Consider the following 22,060-nt stretch of genomic DNA (forward strand, 5'->3'; position numbering starts at 1 on the left):
ACAAAATAAGATATTTTAAAGAATGTTGGTAATCAAAAAGTTGACGGTAGCCATTGCCTTCCATAAGTAGGAAAAAATACTATGGAAGTCAATGATTACCATCAAATGTCTGGCAACATTCTAAAAAAAAATCTTACTGGTTTGGAACAACATGAGGATGAGAAAATGATGACAAAATTTTCATTTTGGGTGAACTCTCCCTTTAAGTGTGCTTTAAGAGAATACACTAGGCTATATAAAACACTTAGGAATAGTTCACCCTAAAATTAAAATGAAGTCATCATTTACTCACCCTGATTCTTTCTTTTTCAGACCACAAAAGCAGAAATGTAATAAAAAAAAAAAAAATCCCACTCACTCTCGTCTATAATCGCAGTTAACAGCGACCAGCATCAAGCTTCTAAAAAAAGATGCAAAAGTACATAATGTCACCATTATGTTCAATTTAGCTTAAAGTGGTCATGAACTGAGAATTCAAATTTTCCTTGAACTTTTGACAGTTAAGAGGTCGTTATACTATAAAAATATCCTGTAAGTTTCAAAACTCAAAACTTCCTTGTTATTCCAAAAACAGCTTGTCACAGTTCATGAATTCGCTGTTTTCTTCATGTCTCGTGTAATTGTTGTTATGTGTGTGTGTGAGCGTGTGTGAGTGGGCGTTACCGCTCGTTCCGCTGTTCAGCGTGCCAGCTGATCTCATTCTCTGCACCAGCTGCTGCAAATTCACTCACCTATTTAAACTCATCACACTCTCCTCTCTTTGTCAGATCGTTGTTTGGTGTTCACAGTGTTTGTTCCTCGCGTGTCCTGTCTGCAGTCCTGGTCTAGTTCGAGTTCCTGTTCGGTGTCTACTTGGTTTCGTCTCATCTGGATGTTCACCTGCACTTGGATTCACGACCAGCACTCTTCACCTGCACGCTGACCATCTAGTCCCTGCGCCACCAGCCCACCCGTGTTGCCTGAACTGTGTTTTGTCTACCACTCTATAAAAGAGTTACTTGCATCATTGCTTCCGCTTGTGATTTTGACAGAACGATCTGACCCACGATGGAAGCAGCAAGTGAAGCCTCCTGTTCCTTGGAGGAATTCGTCAAGACCAGCATTGCGCGGATGGATTCCCAGGAGAGGCACATGAACGAGTCGGGTCGGGCTATTCAAGCTCTTGTGGCGAAGGTGTCCGAGCTCACCCAGCAATTCCAACTTATGCGAGCTCCCACTGCGCCACCCATACCGCCTGCTCCCCCCGTACCACCAGAGAACGTCTCCCAGTCAGAGCCCCGCCTACCTGTCCCTGAGCCTTACAACGGTGAGCCGAACTTTTGCGGAGATCTCAAGGCCTTTGCCTTTACTGTGGCACAGCGGGACATTTCGCTTTCAACTGCCCGGTAAAAGGGCAAGCCCGGCAGTAAATTTGAGGCTACTGTCGGGTGGGATCTCCGCTGAGAAGACCTCATCAACATCTACACTCCTCCCAGTAAGACTAAGATGGTCAGCTCACACTCACGACTGTCGAGCACTACTGGACTCTGGGGCGGAAGGTAACTTCATGGACTAGACATTCGCATTCAAGATTCAGGCCCCCCTTCTGCCTCTCACCCGTACCATCGCAGTTCACGCTCTTAATGGTCAAGCGCTTCCCACCATTTCATTCACTACTGAACCCATCACACTCAGCGTGTCTGGCAACCACACTGAAACCATTACCTTTTACATTCTGGACTCCCCTCTTGCACCCATTGTTTTAGGACACCCCTGGCTCATCAAACACAACCCCAAGATAGACTGGCAGCAGAGATCAGTATCTGAGTGGAGCAGTAAATGTCATGAGTCCTGTCTTGTGTCTGCTTGTCCGTTTGTTTCTGTCTCTTCGTTTCAGGAGGAAGCAGTGGATTTGTCAAACGTGCCCACGGAGTATCTAGACCTGAAGGAGGTGTTCAGTAAGTCTCGTGCTGCTTCTCTCCCTCCACATCGTCCCTATGACTGTGCTATAGAGTTACTGCCAGGTACGTCTCCGCCTAAGGGCAAGTTATATTCACTTTCTGTTCCAGAAAGAGAGGCTATGGAGAAATACATTTCTGATTCTCTAGCAGCTAAGTTCATCCGTCCCTCCTCTTCTCCAGCGGGGGCGGGGTTCTTTTTTGTGGGGAAGAAGGACGGATCCCTGCGACCTTGTATTGACTACCGGGGGCTGAACAGCATCACGGTAAAGAATACTTATCCTTTGCCGCTGATGTCTTCAGCCTTCGAGAGGTTGCAGGGAGCGTCGATCTTCACAAAATTGGATTTACGTAATGCTTATCATTTGGTTCGCATCAGGAAGGGGGATGAGTGGAAGACTGCTTTTAATACCCCCAGGGGGCACTTTGAATACTTGGTCATGCCTTTCGGCCTGTCCAACTCCCCAGCAGTCTTCCAGGCACTCGTCAACGACGTGCTGCGAGATATGGTCGATCAGTTCATATATGTCTACCTGGATGACATATTGATTTTTTCTTCTTCTCTCCAGGAACACGTGCAGCACGTTCGACGAGTGCTTCAGAGGCTGCTAGAAAATGGGCTTTTTGTCAAGGCGGAGAAATGCGCTTTTCATGCACAGTCTGTTCCTTACTTAGGGTTTATTGTGTCGTCTGAGGGAATGCGTATGGATCCTGAAAAGGTTAAGGCTGTGGTAGATTGGCCAAGACCAGATTCCCGTAAGGTCCTACAGAGGTTTCTGGGGTTCGCCAATTTTTACCGGCGGTTCATTCGCAATTTCAGCCAACTAGCCTCGCCTCTGACCGCCTTGACCTCCCCCAGAACTGCGTTCAGGTGGTCAGACGCAGCTGAGGCTGTGTTTGCCAAACTAAAAGCCCGCTTTGTTTCAGGCCCCATCTTGGTTACCCCTGATCCATCACGTCAGTTCGTGGTGGAGGTTGATGCGTTAGAGGTGGGGGTAGGTGCAGTGTTATACCAACGTTCCCTTACAGACGACAGAATGCATCCGTGCGCATTTTTGTCTCACCGTTTGTCTCCTGCCGAACGTAATTATGACATTGGTAATAGAGAGTTGTTGGCAGTCAAGTTAGCGTTGGAGGAATGGCGCCACTGGTTAGAAGGGTCGGGGGTACCTTTTATCGTCTGGACCGACCATAAGAATTTGGAATATATTAGAACCGCTAAAAGACTGAACTCTAGGCAGGCTCTGTGGGCACTTTTTTCAGACGTTTTGACTTTACTCTCTCGTACCGCCTGGGTTCTAAAAACATCAAACCCGATTCTTTATCGCGCATTTTTGACCATTCCGATCGCCCGTCTACTCCCAAGTGCATTTTTCCAGAGACCTTAATTATCTCTACACTCACATGGGAGGTCGAATCGAAGGTCAAGAAGGCCTTACAAGGGTTAACGCCTCCGGTTGGTTGTCCACCGAACCGGTTATTTGTGCCAGAGGGATAACGGTCTGAGGTCATTCAGTGGGGGCATTGTTCCAACGTGGCTTGTCATCCAGGAGTTAGTCGCACTACATCTTTAGTCAAGCAACGATTTTGGTGGCCAGGTATGGCTCACGACGTTCACAGTTTTGTTTTGGCTTGCTCAGTTTGTGCCACTGGTAAGACTTCCAATCGACCCCCAGATGGGCTCCTTCAACCGCTGCCGGTTCCTTCGAGACCCTGGTCCCATATCGCACTAGATTTTGTCACCGCCCTCCCACCCTCTCAGGGTAACACGGTAGTTTTGACCGTGGTGGACCGGTTCTCGAAGGCGGCCCACTTTATTCCCTTGCCCAAATTACCCTCAGCCAAGGAGACAGCGTTAACAGTCGTTAACCACGTCTTTCGGTTACATGGCCTCCCGATGGACGTGGTTTCGGACAGAGGACCCCAATTTGTGTCCAAATTTTGGCAAGAGTTTTGTAAATTACTGGGTGCTACTGTTAGTCTGTCCTCAGGGTTTCATCCCCAGAGCAATGGCCAAACTGAGAGAGCCAACCAGGATTTGGAAAGAACGTTGCGATGTCTGGTCTCCAAGAATCCTTCCTCATGGAGCCAACAACTGTCAATAGTGGAGTACGCCCACAATTCATTACCAGTGTCATCCACGGGCCTATCTCCGTTTGAGTGTAGACTAGGTTACCAGCCACCAATTTTTCCTAGTCTGGAATCCGAATTCGCGGTCCCCTCCGCTCACGCTTTCGTCCAGAGGTGTCATCGCACTTGGACTAGAGCCCGTGAGACTCTACTCCAAATGGGAGCGCGCACCAAGGCCAAGGCCGATCGCCACCGGTCTAGACCTCCCGTATACGTCGTCGGTTCCAAAGTGTGTGTGAAGTCAAACACGTATTTATGTGACTGTAAATATTACTTGAGAAATTAATGAAGAAAAGAGGGTTTATGCCGAATTGACTGTCATAGATGGTGTTACGGAAAGTCACGTAGAGCGCCGTCTTCCGGGTGACGTCATCCGGCATCTGTCGGAAAAAGCCGAACTCTAATTGCGAGCGCACCTGATAGAGATTGATTCATTATAAGAGCGCATTAAAGACCAAACACAGGCATAAACAACAGGGGTGAGAACAATGCTTGTCCTGCGGGGTTTCCAGCTTGCCTCCTTTTGAAGAAAGGGGAAAGCTTTGTAACTAGAAGTTATGAGGTATGAGAGAGAAATACAACAGAAATCGGATGCGCATCAGTGACTAATCAACCCGAGACGCTGCTGGTAGGATGACTGCTTGAAGCTTGATTAACTTATATTCTGATAAGACATTTTTACTCGATTATGATTAAGAGTATATACGATGTATATATGAATTTAAATGTCTAGTAGAATGTGTATATTGTTGTAATGCAATGTCAAGATGTCCGATTGTAACTAGATTTTGTATTCTTTTTCTCTTCCCATTTTTTTGTCTTTCTTTTAAAAAGGTTATCAGCTAGTTTGAGCTTGAACCTTTCTACCAAAGAATTTACTGTTTGAAGAAAATCTAACTGCTAATGAAGTTCATCTGTTCCAATGTATTGTGACATGAATGGAAAGTAAAAAACTGCAAGTCAAGATTGTAACAACTTTAATGAAGAGTGAAAGTAAAAGCCATTTTGAGATGATTCCTGTGTCCGTGGTTGACTAAGCATTTTTTCAAGTTAAAAGCAGAACTGATGTGTGAAATCCGAAAAGAAACTTGACAGTGTGGCTTTCTACCAAGAACATTCCTCTGCGCTCCGTTTCTAATAAGCTTGCTCCCAAATTCATTGGCCCGTTCACTGTCACCAAGATCATTAGTCCGGTGGCAGTCCGCCTCAATCTTCCTCCAGTGTACAGGAGAATTCATCCCGTTTTTCATGTGTCCAAAATTAAACCCGTTTTTCATTCTCGCATTAATCCGCCAGCCCCGGTTCCCCCACCGCCCCGACTCGTAGAAGGGGAACCAACATATTTGGTTAATCGTATTCTGGACTCAAGGAGGAGGGGACGCGGAATCCAGTACTTGGTGGCCTGGGAAGGTTACGGTCCGGAGGAGAGAAGTTGGGTGCCTGCTAGAGACATCCTGGATCACTCCCTTATTGATGATTACAATCGACAGGTAAGGGAGTCTGGGGACGCCAGGAGGTGTTCCTAGGAGGGGGGGTACTGTCACGGTTCATGAATTCGCTGTTTTCTTAATGTCTCGTGTAATTGTTGTTATGTGTGTGTGTAAGCGTGTGTGAGTGGGCGTTACCGCTCGTTCCGCTGATCAGCGTGCCAGCTGATCTCATTCTCTGCACCAGCTGCTGCAAATTCACTCACCTATTTAAACTCATCACACTCTCCTCTCTTTGTCAGATCGTTGTTTGGTGTTCACAGTGTTTGTTCATCGCGTGTCCTGTCTGCAGTCCTGGTCTAGTTCGAGTTCCTGTTCGGTGTCTACTTGGTTTCGTCTCGTCTGGATGTTCACCTGCACTTGGATTCACGACCAGCACTCTTCACCTGCACGCTGACCATCTAGTCCCTGCGCCACCAGCCCACCCGTGTTGCCTGAACTGTGTTTTGTCTACCACTCTATAAAAGAGTTACTTGCATCATTGCTTCCGCTTGTGATTGTGACAGCTTTTATTGAAACCAAGGCTAGAAAACGACAGGATCTGAAAAGTTGGGACTTATGACGTCACAGGGCAGCGAAAGACCGCCTTTGCAGAAGAATATCAACGCCTACGTCTACATCACGCATCATTGGCGCCGCCCACTGGCACGTTAGTGAATAGTTACATGAGAACAAGAAAAGATCGACACAGGATTCAATACCATTACCTTCCAAAGAATCCAAATGCTAGGAAAGTGAGTTTTTTTTTTCAACAATGTGAATGTCTCAGCAGTGCATAATTTGTTTGTATTCGGTACATTTCACTGTGGATTATTTAGTAAATCAGTCGCAATTTCGACACAGGCTTTGCTAACAGACTTTTACATATGGATCTGCCAGCAACGCCTCAAACATGTAAGTAACCATGTTTATTATAATGCCTGATCTGTGATCAGTGATTTCTGATGTGTAAATTCAGACAGATTATCTTTCTCTCAAAATCGTTCGATACTGTTTATGCATCAGCAAATCAAGCCAGTGACTAAACAATCAACTTCACATTGTTTCTTTTATTAGGATGAAAATAATCTTATTTAAACTGTGATTAATTTATACAGAAAGCAAACAAAGAACGCTTCTTTTCCAATCGCCCAAACTGTCAATCACACAGTGCGAGTTTATCTGGACACTTGCCAAAACTCGTTATGAAATCAATGATGCTGTTACACTGCACAAAGCTCTTACTGTATTTACATCGTGTTTGCATTGTTATTTGGTGAAAGCATTCGTATGGGATGATTTTAGTATCAAAATGATTAACACGTGCAAGCACACTTATCAATGAACTTGATACATGTTGCAGAAATGTTTTATCCATGCCTTTCAACTTGTGTGTGCAAAATTCAAAATTGAATGAATGTGAAGCAATTTGTACAAATAGAGACATTTTTGTGAATACAAATGTTTTCCTTTGTATTAGTGTATCATAATTTGCACATGCAACACAGAAGACGTGCATGTGTGGATCAGGTGACGCGCGTGCATTCATTGACTCGATTCATTGAGTCGATCCTATTTGATTCATTTGGATTTTGAGACTTTCATTTCGCGGGTTTCGCCTTGCACGATCCACACACAGCTGTCTGAGAAAAGCTGCTACCACTAGATGGCAGTATTCTGCTAAAACAGACAACGGCAGCATAATCAAGCGTTCTTCCGCATTTAAGACGCTTAATGAGAGTGATATTGAAGCACCAAATTTAGTACACAATAATATAGGCCTACCCTATTAATAAAGCATACTTTATAGAGGCAAACATTACGTCAGATTATGAACAACACCCATAGAAAACCATTATAAAACGCTTAACGTGCAATCGCGCGTTGCATGTTCAGTAAGGTGTATTGGCAACTGAGTTTAAATATCACCGTCTTACTGCATTGACGTTAAGCTTTTTCTTTATAATATGCTCTATGGGAGGAAAACTATATAGCCTACAGACAAGAGACTACATGAAGGCAATGTACGGCGTTTCAAGTTAATAACATTTCCTTCCCGAGCCTGTTAAAAAGAAAAAGCTTAACATGAAATAAAAATTCTGCAGTTGCGTTTAACTTTGCATGTGAATGGGAGAGCAACCGGTCCGAGAGTGCAGTGAAGTATAAGTTTTAGGTTTGATATTCGCCTCATTTTATAAAGGGACCATCTACAAACTCCACTCACAGTCAAAAAAATATAAACGTCCAGTCATTCATTCAAATGAACATATTTCCAAGGTTATATTATAACCTTGGAAGTCTAGTGGGCAGACTGACTTAGCCTACTGTTACTGTACTATGTCCAGCCAATATCTCGATTGAACAGTAGCCTACAATTTTTTAATTTACTGTAAATTGTTTTTCTATTCATGTTCCAAAGGTTGTAGTACGTTCCTAGTGACAAGTCAGGTGAAATTTTACATTATTCACTTGTAGTAAGTCACCAAAAACCCGTTTGGTTAATTACAGTAATTTTTTTATAAAATAATAATTGTTTACTAAATAGGCTACATGAAGGGAGTTATTGGGGCAATTTCACCTGTAGTAAGCCAGTCTAGTCACTGAACATACTACAACCATTTTGAACATGAAAAAACCCTTTTGGTGAATTACAGTATTTTTCTGCAGAATACAGGCTACATGAAGGGAAGTATTGTCCAAATTTTACTTGTAAGTCAGTCTTACAGAAACCTTCTACGAGCTTTGGAATTTGAAAATGTCTGTTATTAAATTTAAAAAGTAATTTGAATTAAAACAAATTATACGTTTTAACCACTGATCTATATAGAATGACATTATAGATCAGTGGTTTTAACGCAGTTAGTGGAATTGGCAGACGTTCCCTTGTGCATCATGAGCTGTGGTTAGCGCGTCAAAGCATTCTCATGTAGAAATATGCAGCTACAGGCCCGCTACGCCAGTTGATTTTCAATTAATATTTCATGTCGATATACAATGGTTGCATATTGTTAAAACTCATCGTGCTATAGTAAGACTAGGCCTAGCCATATGGCTTAAGGGTCAAGGGAAAACAAATGTAGGCTACTGCGAAAATCGTCTTTAATATTTAAAAACAGACATTTTCAAATTCCTGCTTGTATACTATGTACACAATGTGTAGTCAGATAAAAATAAGCATATAATATGAACGCAACTGCGAAATTTCACCTTTTTTTTAACAGGAAGGAAAATTGTATTAACTTGAAACGCCGTGCGTTGCGTTCATGTCTCTTGTCTGTAGGCTATATAGTTTTCCTCCCATAGAGCATATTAGAAAGAAAAAGCTTAACGTCAATGCAGTAAGACGGTGATATTTAAACTCAGTTGCCAATATACCGTAGGCTATTGAACATGCAACTAATGGTTTTCTATGGGTGTTGTTCATAATCTGATGTTATCTGTTTACCTCTATAAAGTATGCTTTATTAATAGGGTAGGCCTATATTATTGTGTACTAAATTTGGTGCTTCAATATCACTCTCATTAAGCGTCTTAAATGCGGAAGAACGCTTGATTATGCTGCCGTTGTCTGTTTTAGCAGAATACTGCCATCTAGTGGTAGCAGCTTTTCTCAGACAGCTGTGTGTGGATCGTGCAAGGCGAAACCCGCGAAATGAAAGTCTCAAAATCCAAATGAATCAAATAGGATCGACTCAATGAATCGAGTCAATGAATGCACGCGCGTCACCTGATCCACACATGCACGTCTTCTGTGTTGCATGTGCAAATTATGATACACTAATACAAAGGAAAACATTTGTATTCACAAAAATGTCTTTATTTGTACAAATTGCTTCACATTCATTCAATTTTGAATTTTGCACACACAAGTTGAAAGGCATGGATAAAACATTTCTGCAACATGTATCAAGTTCATTGATAAGTGTGCTTGCACGTGTTAATAATTTTGATACTAAAATCGTCCCATACATTCGTGAGAGTGCAGAAATTGCGTTGCAATGATGAGATCACCGCGTGATCAACAGACTGTCATCTGCTCAATGATCATCACTGCAACCTTTCATGTGATGGGAATAAATATAATGCTATAATGATAATCTTTTATTTCTAAATTATGACAATTTTTGATGTAAAAATCATACTAACATTATAAGAGCACCCCAGGCAACATTACAAAATAATAAATTAATCCAGTGCATGACCCCTTAAAGTTTTATTTTCATGGACTTCTAGGTTGTTTATCTTCAGTTACCTGTTTCCTTCACTGTAAAAAATTTCTAACCTCCCAACTCAAAATTTTCTAGTGACTGGTCAGTGTGGTCACATCTAAATTTTTCAATGGCCAAAAAAATTTCAAAAAGTGAAATTCTGCAAAGTGATCAAATTAAATTTGCAGAATTTCACTTGGGCCAATTGAAAAATTTAGATGTGACCAGTCACTAGAAAATTTTGAGTTGGGGAGGTTAGAGATTTTTTACAGTGTTTGTTGTAGTTTCCCGCCACTAATCAGTTGTCATAAACATTAATTTAAAGGGGTCATATAATGCCATTTTTGTACAAGCTAATATGATTCTTTAGGGTCTAAATTAAAAGTTTGTAATATACTTTAATTAAAAATTCTCATTAGTATTGTAAGAAAACACTTATTTTACCTGGTCAAAAACAGCTCTGTTTTCAGCACGCCGTTTCAGTGCACATGACTTTAAATGATAATGAGCTTTGCTCACCCCGCCTCTCTGTTCTGCGCATACACCGTTTGTAACACAATAACACAATAACCATAACGCGTTGTTCATTATAAACGTGGGATTATGAATTATATTGAGAACGTTGTACATAGAAAACATGCTGTAATGTACCCTGACACGGATGATTCAGCTGTCAGACACGAACAGCATCTGCGGTGGCAGCACAGTGACAATCGCCAAGGACATTGTTTTTGTGATTGTAAGTATTCATTTAATTAGAATATGATATCTATGACAAATGTTTGTTTTGTACACTGTGTTGTTCAAACGTATGTAAGCGTCTCGTTAGTGTCGTTTTAAGTAGGGTAGTTTCAGCTGGCTAACTGACATAGTAGCTAGCATGTCTAACGTTAGGTCACAGCTCTGAACCAAAACTACAACATTACTAGTAGATTAATGCATCCTTCATTTTAATTCCAAAATCTAAACCAAGCTAATCTCCTGCATACGATCTCTTGCGATCGAATGCATGAGATTAGCTTGGTTTAGATTTTGGAATTAAAATGGATGTAAGCGTCTCGTTAGTGTCTTTTTAAGTAGGGTAGTTTCAGCTGGCTAACTAGCAGTAGCTAGCATCATGCGATTACATATTTGATTTGGTGTAAAGTTTTAAGTACTTAATTCTAACGGTAACACTTCGTCCAACTCACATAGGCTACAGCTCCACTGTATGTCCCCGGATAATTACCTCAGACTGTTTTGCAAACGTTCGCCAAAAACTCAAGGTAAACATGAACCTCTTGATATATAAAACATATTTAATTATCAGTTATATCTGACATAACATTAAAGGGTCAGCAAGCAGCCAATATTATAACCAGAGAGCTAAGAGCTCAAGAAGAACGGCATGTAATAGAAATAAGATTAGACTATCAAAGAACATATGCTATCAAACAGAGCAGAGTTATAATGTACATAAACATCGTACAGATTTACTTCTGCTGGAGTAGCCAACACACACACACACACCCCTCCCCACATGTGCATTTACATAACCACATGTGCCCTAGTCATCTTCAAGTGACTTATTGTCACAGTTTACACACTGACAGAGGTTTGTACATGGCAGCTCATGCAGTTTACATGTGCATCTACCCTTAACACAATTTGTTTTTTTACATGAGCAGTGCACAAGTTCCAGAATGGCCTCTGGAGCTGGCGGAAGTGTCATCCAGTCCACTCCGTAGAAATCCCCTACCATCGTGTAGAGATCACGGGCATTAGACCTCAGAGCCCGTGTTTTTACTGGAGTTGCCTCACCATCCTCTGCCTCTACCACTAAAAAAAGTGTAAAACAATAGATTGAGGTTCTGCACCCTTCCCCACATCACTGAATTAAGAAATGGTTTGAAACTTTAGGCAGGGGAAAACTCATCCTTCATATATTGGTTTCACCTGTTCCCTTAACATGGTTAATAAACCAGTTTCACAGCGTTCAGGTGTCTGGCCTTGTTGATGTTAATAATGCCATAATTGGAAGGGTACATTTTTGCAGGATGTTTTTATTATATACAGTGTATTAACAGTAATATATTTATATTATTTGTACTATTATACTGTTACTGCTATTACACTGCACATAACTGTATGTGTTTGATCGTACTGGAAATCCATATCTTTTACACTCTTATAAGGCTACTGCTAATACATTGCACATTTATATTTAATTAATAATACTGTAAAACATACTACTTTCTTAAATGTATACTACTGTACCGAATGTCTTATACTGCGCCACCTATCTATACAATATAATACTGCACTGTAATATACTGCGCCACCTGTCTATACAATATAATACTGCACTGTATGTCTTTTACTGCACCTCCTGTCTGTACAATATAATACCAACCTTCATTTGCAATTTCTTCAACTAATACTGCCTTCTCTCTTCTCCTTTGTGCTCGTTCTATCTTCGTGATATTTGTGAAATGGCTGTAGCACTCCCTGTGGTAGCCAATGTTAGCTGGTTTGACTAACTGGTTTGTAGGTTCCTGGCTTTGTAATTTGTATGCCTGTACTGCCTCTTCTGCTATAATACTTTCTCTGCATTCAAGGTCTTTCCACAGAAACACAGATTTAATAAATTTCTCCCAACTTATGTCTGTGAAGGGAATGGTGGGTCTATTTCCCTCACATATATGCATGCAGCACTTCATGTTTTTGCGATTTCATCCATAGTAAAAATGTGCGGGAAAAAGAGAAATGTGCGTTTTTATCATAGACATAATCAATACATAGACGCCCAATTGCCCGCTGGAGCGTACGTCAACGGTGCGGCCATATTGCGGAGGGCAACTTTCCCATAGATTTCATACCGGGAATTGAGAAAAATGTGTTTCGTGTGCTGCTTGGGGCTGTACAAATCGCCACACAATTGAAAACAGGTCTCGAGCAATTACTTTTCACAAGCAAGACTGAAAATTTGTTTCTGGTTGTATTTGGCCATTATATAATTAGAAATTTCAAAATACTACTGTTATTGTGTCACGAAATGTAGTTTTAATAGTTTTTCAGTCGACAATGTAGTTGTCTAAAGCTCAAATCTATGGTTTATTCGTAAAGATAGAGCCTATTTAAAATTTGTATCTGACGTTTTTGGAGTGAGAGATCCGGGCGCTCATGTACCCCACCTGGAACAGCCTTACCTCGGCTATAGTGCTTCTGACGTTTGCCGCTGGCTCTGATGTCTAGTGGTTAAACATGATATATAATTCGACTTGTGTATATCTAACAGGTAATCTTTGGTCTCATTAATCTATAATTTGTTCCTTGGCAAATCGTTTTGGCTGAGGGCAAAGTAAAGTTTCATAACTTTATATTTAGGCTATTTTAACGTTGTATCCTGCTGTAGATGTCTATGGTTTTCATGATGTTGTGTTTCCAAGCAATACCATGGATTAAATGTGTGAAATCAGAACGGTATATTTATTAAAGATTACAACGAAATGACAGGACATCGTATGACAAAAGATGGTTACATAAAATAAAAACAGTGACAATGCATAACGTTACCTCTACATTCACATTTTGTGTCAAACTGAATACGTAGCATAAGTGGGCAAAATTAGTTAACAAGTTCAATCTTTCCTGGGCTAAAATCACTTCTCGAAAAGATGTGCACAGAGCATAGACTGTAGGTCAGACAGCAACTTCATATCAGCGCGCCCGTGTGTTGACAAACGCGTCACCAACACCGACACTTTCCCACGCACGCTATTGGATGAAGGCAACAAATACGTCACGCATGTCGGACCCAACACGTAGCCGCCTGCTCTATTCGCCGGGAAAATAACCTGGACAAAGTTACCGATATTATAGTGCAAAGTATGTGAGTGGCAACAATTTTTATTTGCTTTGTTGAAAAGTGTAGTGGTTATATATAAAAAACTGGGTTATCCATCCCCAGAGATCGTCTGAAAACACGAAATCCCCCCTCGGCCCACCGTCTATACTGCCTATTGGCACGGACGAGAATTGGAGCCGCCATCTTAAACCGGTCATCCGCTCCGCTCAGTGTAATCTGAATGGCAGGTGAAATAAGCTGTCAGCGCATTAAATTAATCATATCTCACTGAATACTGAACTGATTTTCACGCGGTTTTTTTTGCTGCAAAGGTCATTCATGTAGCTATGATACAGGACACATGGTTCGGCGTATTTTAATATCCATAGTAGGCTTAACAGTAATATAATATTCTGATATAAGATATAAAGTGACCAGACACAATATGTGTGATGAAGGATATAATTTATTTTAAAAATCACACACTATAAATATAATAAAGAAGCAGAAACAGATAGTTGCAGTAAAGTAAGATATTTTAATAAGTTGAAGAAACAATTTATGATTTGTGACACGCACATACACACGAACAGACACACAAACAAACACGAAGAGAAACACACACACACAACGCAGCCACCGAATCCACCGAACGCAGCCACCTGTTATAAAAATTGAGAAGAAGCTTTTCAACGTGTTTGCATCAGTAATTTCTAAAAAATTAAATTCGGACAACATTAAGCCTATACCTTTTTTATTGTATGTGGATGTGGGAGGGGAAAATGTCGAGACTAAAGCCCTATTCGGATTAACTTTACAAGGGTAGATGGAGTAAGTTAATAATGTAATTTTACCACAGGACTTCTGTAATATCAATAGCCAAATCGCATGTGATAAGATATAGGTTATCAATAAAACTAGAAGTTGGAGGGGTAACTCAATTTGCGCATCGCTGTAATGCTTGTATTTACATTGCTTCCTGATATCATGTGCGTGTAACTGGTCACATGCGCAAACACAAATAACCTATACAACAGGCCGGCAGTTGAATGCTAATCTGATAACCTAGAAGCTCTTGTAATTACTACTTTAACAGTTACCCCACCTCTCCATGCCGGGTGAACACCGGCTGATGCAGTAAACAGCATTTCACAACGATTTCAGTACAGTAATAGCAAATATCCTTGCTCCTTCTTGATTATCTGGTAATATTCTATTCACAAAATACAACCAATAGTACGGTAATGTTAAGACTTACTTGTGAAAAGCCCTATTTTTGATGGTCCGACGATTAGAACAGGAAAATGCTCCACAATGCTCTGGCATCTTATCTGCTGCCACGCAACGAAACTAGGAATATGACCGGTTCAAGATGGCGGCCGGATTTCTCGGTTTCCAGGGTGGAAACGTTAGCCGGATCAGGCTGTACCGACCCGACCCGTACTGTACTGTACCGTACCGTACCGTACGCCTCAGTGGAAACGAGCCATTATATTACTCTTTACACCTCTGAATGTGACACATGCGACATGTCATAGTGTGGGGGTATTTGATAGAGTTTGGTTTAAAACAAACCGAAATTTAATGTATTATTTAAAGAAAAGAATAGTGCCACAATTCACTCTGACTCCCCCAGAAAAATCACACAAGATGTCAGAAATCACAATTAATAAAAAACGTCACAATCATTAAATTAATAATCTTCTGTCGTGCTTTAATGAAGGGCACTTATTTTGATGTGTTGACTAACATACTAAAACACAAAGTACTTGATTAGAATTTTAACTGTGTTATTCAATATTGTCTTTAAAGTTAATCTTAAAGTTAAATTGCAACTTTACCATTACAAATGTGTAATTACAAATATATTTAAAAGCATGATATACACGTTTGAATATAATTTTGGAATTTAAAATATATTTGGTATAACATAAATACTTGTCAGTAACATTCAGTAAAAAAAACTTTTAGCATATTTCATAGATGATATAAATAATTATGAAATTACATAATGTACTTAAGTGGATCAATAAAAGCACTCTAAAGTTCAGGTACTTACATTTAAAGGGTTAGATCACCCAAAAATGACAATTCTGTCATTTCACTCTAATGTCCTAACAAAAACCGTAAGACTTTCGTTCAACTTCAGAAATGAAGATATTTTTAATGAAATCTGAGAGATTTCTGTCCCACCATAGACAACTACACAACTACCACTTTGACGCTTCTAAAAGTTCATAAAGAGATCGTAAAACTAATCCTCATGAATCGAGTGGTTTAGTCCGAATTTTCTAAAGAGACATGATCCCTTTATATGATGAACAGATTGAATTTAGGCTTTTATTCACATTCATCAGCGCACACATCAGTTGTGGTAAACGGAAGCACAAGCATTTTCGCTTGACTTGTGAGAACCAATGAGGTTCATTCAAGTGTGTTACGCAGCACGTTTGAGCTTTAAATCTGTTCATCATATTGTGACGATGTTCGGCTGGATTGCCCTCGAGTGTCACAGAGGGCGCTCCACCCCTGCACTGCCTTTCCTGGACTGTTCACGCACACACCCTGTACTGATTACGCACACACCTGTTTCCATTGATGACTTTCACACCTGCATCGAGTTCCACACGCAGCTCCACACACTTTAAAACCCTACTCTCCCTATTTCCCATTGCAAAGTCTTGTTTCACTGTTGTGTACATCTCCGAGCGTTTCCTAGTTTTATCTCGTTATCTAGTCTGTTATCTAGTCTGTATCCTAGTCTGTTACCCAGGTCTAGTCTGTTCCTGTCTGTTTATTCGACCCTTGCTGAATCTGTTCCGCGATTGTCTGCTGCCTGCCTTTTGACCCATTGCCTGTTTGACTACGCTGTAAATAAACTCACGCTGCGTCTGGATCTACCTGTCTCTGGTTGTTCATGACACATATAAAGCGATTGTGTCTCTTCATAAAATTTTAACTAACTGCTCAATTCATATGGATTCGTATGGATATCTCTTTATGCAATATTTAAGCGTCAAAGTGGTAGTTGAGTGGACTGTCAATGGAATGACAGAAATCTCTCAGATATCCTTAAAAAATCTTCATTTGTGTTCCGAAGATGAACGAAAGTGTTACGGATTTTAAATGAAATGAGGGTGAGTAAATGATGACAGAATTTTCATTTTTGGGTGAACTAGCCCTTTAAAATAAATTTAAACCATAAGTAACATGTAATTAAGTGTCCATTCAGTTCTGACTTAAGTATATTCTTTTTAAAGTATATTTGTAGTATTTGTAAGTAAAGAATGCTAAAGTGTACTTCTTTTTCACAAGTGGTGGATGGAAAGATTTGACCTATTTCCACAGAGGCAACTGATCATCCTGCTCTAAAGCTGAAATAATGAGTGGGAATGTGAATGTCTCTGATGGAATCGAATGGCCATTCTGCAGTAATAACACCTCAGAATTTTCCATTGTGTGGTCCAACTCCCGCTATCCCAATACAGCTCCAGTTAAAGACAAAGCGTTTCCGATTAATCTAAAACATCCTGATTATATGACAACCAGCGCTGCTTGGGTGTTGGAGTCATATAAAATCCTAATTACATTGCTTGCAAGGCCAAGAATTTACAGTTAGCATCAGGGATTCATATAAGTCATTGGCAGGGGCTTAATGAGGGATGTTTGCTGCCACGTATCGCATTTTTGGCAGAAACTGACATCACTCTCCAAACCAAGCCAGTGGAAATGGCCCCTAAAACAATCTACAGTCGCTTTTATCCTCAGATGACCTGAAATGGGAGGCAAATGAGCCAGGCTTAATACAGTTTCTGTTTTAGTGTTCGGTACCACCAACAGTTCCTGGATACAGAGCTGACTGTTCCTTTCAGTGATGCTCGTCTAGAAGCTGTTTATACCCTGGCAAATAGAGTGCTGCAGGAATTATGTATTTTTGTAGGCTAAAACCTGGAAATTAGTTAGCAATTTAGCACAGATTCCATCGTCTTGAAGCTAATTGTTTTTTCGTTTTGGTTAAATGCATGAAATAAGGTCTGCGGTTCACACAATCTCAAGGTATTTTCATGTTTTATTCTGCAACAAAAAAACCATCAGTAAAACCCCCTTGTGATTTTTTTTAAAGCTTGTCTTGAAAAAGTCAGTTGCTAACATGGGACTATGCAGAGGTTGTTGGGAACATTAAACGTCATCACACCGAACAAGTAAACAAGTTATCTACTCACTAGTTCGCTTATACAGCCTTATGTCATAATTATGATTTACAAAAGCATGATTTTTTTTTTTCTTAAAAAGTGGAAATCGGCTTCCACATCAACCTGCATCTGCAATGGGGTAAAATATCGCTTATAGCACGTCTTGTGGATGAGTCACCTGAAAAATGCATCGAAACGTATTGGAGCAATAAGTTGTAGCCAAAGTCACGCATTTCCAATGAGTCTGGGTGTCTGAGACACGTAGCTTGTTTCATTTACAGTCTGTGAGTGTGTGTGGCTTTCAGAGACACCACAGAGGTCCTAAAAGAAGCCCTAAAAGAGACTTTCGTCACTGTGTGATACATTTAACTTTGAGTTCCATCAGCGGCATTGTCACTTAATTTGATTTGATCAAAATGTCACAACTGGTCCAGAGAGGAGACGCTAATCCTGTTAAACAATGAGTGCAGGGGACATTTCCATCTCTCACAGTCTTCTCCAGGTGTCCCATGAGATAAATCCAGCAAAACCTCCTTTTGGGGACATCCACATTTGCACAAATGATATATTAATTTAAATAGAGCTTTTTGACAATTTTACAAATGCAGAAAGTTTTTTGGGGGTTAGGGTGTTGGTTAGTGTTATTTATAACTGTATAAACTAACAAAAGAAGTCAATGAAATGCCTTTACTAATGATAATGTGACAATGTGATTATGTGATACAAAATGTATTGTAAGGCCAGCCCAATCGTCCCAAACGATGGTTTCCAATATAGTGGGCGAAGGAGTACTGCTAGTGATGGCAATTTCAAAACACTGCTTCATGAAGCTTCGAAGCCTTTACAAATCGTTTGTTCAGAATCAATGGTTCGGAGCGTGTATCAAACTGCCAGAGTCACGTGATTTCAGTAAACGAGGCTCCATTACGTCATAACTGTTTCGAAACGTTTCGGAACACTTCGGAATATCAATGGTTCACCGCTGGGGGCGGTGATCTCTGTCAACCCATGAATCACGAGGATTCATTGAGAACCATTGAATAAGTATCTGTGGGTTTTACCTGATCTCTGATCAGTTTTATACATGTTTAGACTATTTAATTAGACATTAGTAAAATTAAAATTAATAATGGTAGTTAATAGTCTTATTGGCCTGTTTAACTGAGCCATTCAACTAACAAAACACACCCTGACAATTGATAAAAGAACATATGTGACCCTGGACCACAAAACCAGTCTTAAGTTGCACGGGTATATTTGTGGCAATAGCCAACAAAACACTGTATGGGTCAAAATTATCGATTTTTCTTTTATGCCAAAAATCATTAGGATATTAAGTAAAGATCATGATCCATGAAGATATTTAGTAAATTTCCTTCCTTAAATATATCACAATTTTATTTTTGTAAGTGGATGCAGCACAATCGCCAACAGAAATGGAAACCTTTAAAGGCGATTTTCTCAATATTTAGATTTTTTTGCACCCTCATATTCCTGATTTCAAATAGTTGTATCTCGGCCAAATATTGTCCTATCCTAACAAACCATACACCAATGGAAAGCTTATTTATTCAGCTTTCATGTGATGTATAAATCTCAATTTTAAAAAATGGACACATAAGACTGCTTTTGTGGTCCTGGGTCACATACACTCACCGCCCACTTTATTAGGTACACCTGTCCAACTGCTCGTTAACACTTAATTTCTAAGCAGCCAATCACATGGCGGCAACTCAGTGCATTTAGGCATGTAGACATGGTCAAGACAATCTCCTGCAGTTCAAACCGAGCATCAGTATGGGGAAGAAAGTTGATTTGAGTGACTTTGAACGTGGCATGATTGTTGGTGCCAGAAGGGCTGGTCTGAGTATTTCAGAAACTGCTAATCTACTGGGATTTTCACGCACAACCATCTCTAGGGTTTACAGAGAATGGTCCGAAAAAGAAAAAACATCCAGTGAGCGGCAGTTCTGTGGGCGGAAATGCCTTGTTGATGCCAGAGGTCAGAGGAGAATGGCCAGACTGGTTCGAGCTGATAGAAGGGCAACAGTGACTGAAATAACCACTCGTTACAACCGAGGTATGCAGCAAAGCATTTGTGAAGCCACAACACGCACAACCTTGAGGCGGATGGGCTACAACAGCAGAAGACTCCACCGGGTACCACTCATCTCCACTACAAATAGGAAAAAGAGGCTACAATTTGCAAGAGCTCACCAAAATTGAACAGTTGAAGACTGGAAAAATGTTGCCTGGTCTGATGAGTCTCGATTTCTGTTGAGACATTCAGATGTTAGAGTCAGAATTTGGCGTAAACAGAATGAGAACATGGAACCATCATGCCTTGTTACCACTGTGCAGGCTGGTGGTGGTGGTGTAATGGTGTGGGGGATGTTTTCCTGGCACACTTTAGGCCCCTTAGTGCCAATTGGGCATCGTTTAAATGCCACGGCCTACCTGAGCATTGTTTCTGACCATGTTCATCCCTTTATGTCCACCATGTACCCATCCTCTGATGGCTACTTCCACCATGTCACAAAGCTCTAATCATTTCAAATTGGTTTCTTGAACATGACAATGAGTTCACTGTACTAAAATGGCCTCCACAGTCACCAGATCTCAACCCAATAGAGCATCTTTGGGATGTGGTGGAACGGGAGATTCGCATCATGGATGTGCAGCCGACAAATCTGCGGCAACTGTGTGATGCCATCATGTCAATATGGACCAAACTCCCTGAGGAATGCTTCCAGCACCTTGTTGAATCTATGCCACGAAGAATTGAGGCAGTTCTGAAGGCAAAAGGGGGTCCAACCCGTTACTAGCATGGGGTACCTAATAAAGTGGCCGGTGAGTGTATATATACACTTGATAATCTTATTAAATGATTAGATAATTGCATTTGAAAGATTTTACTTTCAATAAAACATTTGCAATAGATTTGTAAAAGGGGTTTTTATGCATGTTTGGCCTGGGTTTTTATTGCATTTACACTGTTCTGACCACTAGGGGTCACCATGGAGACAGGTGTCGGATTGTTTCAGTTTCAGTGTTTCATGAAGCCTCGATCTGCCCACCACTAAGTACTGCGTGTTTTGTCTTTTCAGTGTGGCAAAGTAATTTAATTCCAATTAAACTTTTATCTGACTCCATTTTATCGTGACCTCAAATTTAGGTTGGAATGTCGATTGGTTATTGAGTATTGTATAATAGTTTATCTAGACACTTGATTATTCTATTGAACTCTTTTCACTCGTTCATCCAGTTACCAATGTCGCTCAGGGTCTCGCGCCGGCCGTTTGACGCGGATCCCACGATCACAAACTCCCAAGTCTTGGTCACTGAACAGAGGTACCTTAGATGCCTTAGATGGCCCTTTTCACTCTTGGTCTATCTAAAGGTACTTTATTTAGTCCCCATAGATCTGTATACACTTGAATTAAAGTAACACTATCTCTAGTCAGAGGTCATGGCCACTACTACAAATACTGTATAAGACAACCAATATTAATTCTCTGATGGTAGCTTTTGGTTTGGTCATGCCATGGTTTCCCAGGTACACTTAGCTAGAGTAATATTACAATAAACAGTGGTAAGGCTATTTAGGTTGGTCGAGCAACATTCTGTTGTCCTAATGCCGAGTTTCGAAGGACACTCAGCATTATGTGCGGATCTGACCACAAATTGCGCCCTGAGCCCTTTGCAACATTTCCTTAAATACACAGACCAAGATAGTGAGTCACTTTAGGGACATAGCCATGTCTAGGTTTGAGGAATGACTTAGAGTAATTCAGTCCAAACTCAAGACACACAGCACTAACAGACAGCGCGGGTAAGTCCCCCACACGTTTGACTGATGACAGAGCTGTCAGAAAAACGGTTTTGAGCGAGAGGTACTTTAGATCCACAGAATCTAACGGTTCAAAGGGATATGTTTTCAGGGCCTCAAGGACTAAAGAAAGATCCCACATAGGAACCGACGGGGGCCGCGGGGGATTCATCCTCCTGGCTCCTCTAAGGAAGCGGATGACAAGCTCGATCCTTCCTATTGACTGGCCGCGCGTCGACTCTGCGAACGCTGCAACGGCCGCCACATAAACTTTAAGGGTGGAGGGGGACCTGCCCTTATCCAACAGCTCCTGAAAGGAGCTAAGCAACCGCGAGACCCCACACATTCGTGGGTCCAGATTTCTGTCAGTGCACCATTCGCAGAACACAGACCATTTAGATGCGTAAAGCCTTCTCGTAGAGGGAGCTCTAGACTGCGTAATCGTGTTCATCACTGCTTCTGGCAGGACAA

This window comes from Rhinichthys klamathensis, unplaced genomic scaffold (genome assembly GCF_029890125.1).
Source record: "Rhinichthys klamathensis goyatoka isolate OS25496 unplaced genomic scaffold, OSU_Roscu_1.1 h1tg000042l_1, whole genome shotgun sequence".
Taxonomy (NCBI): Eukaryota; Metazoa; Chordata; class Actinopteri; order Cypriniformes; family Leuciscidae; genus Rhinichthys; species Rhinichthys klamathensis.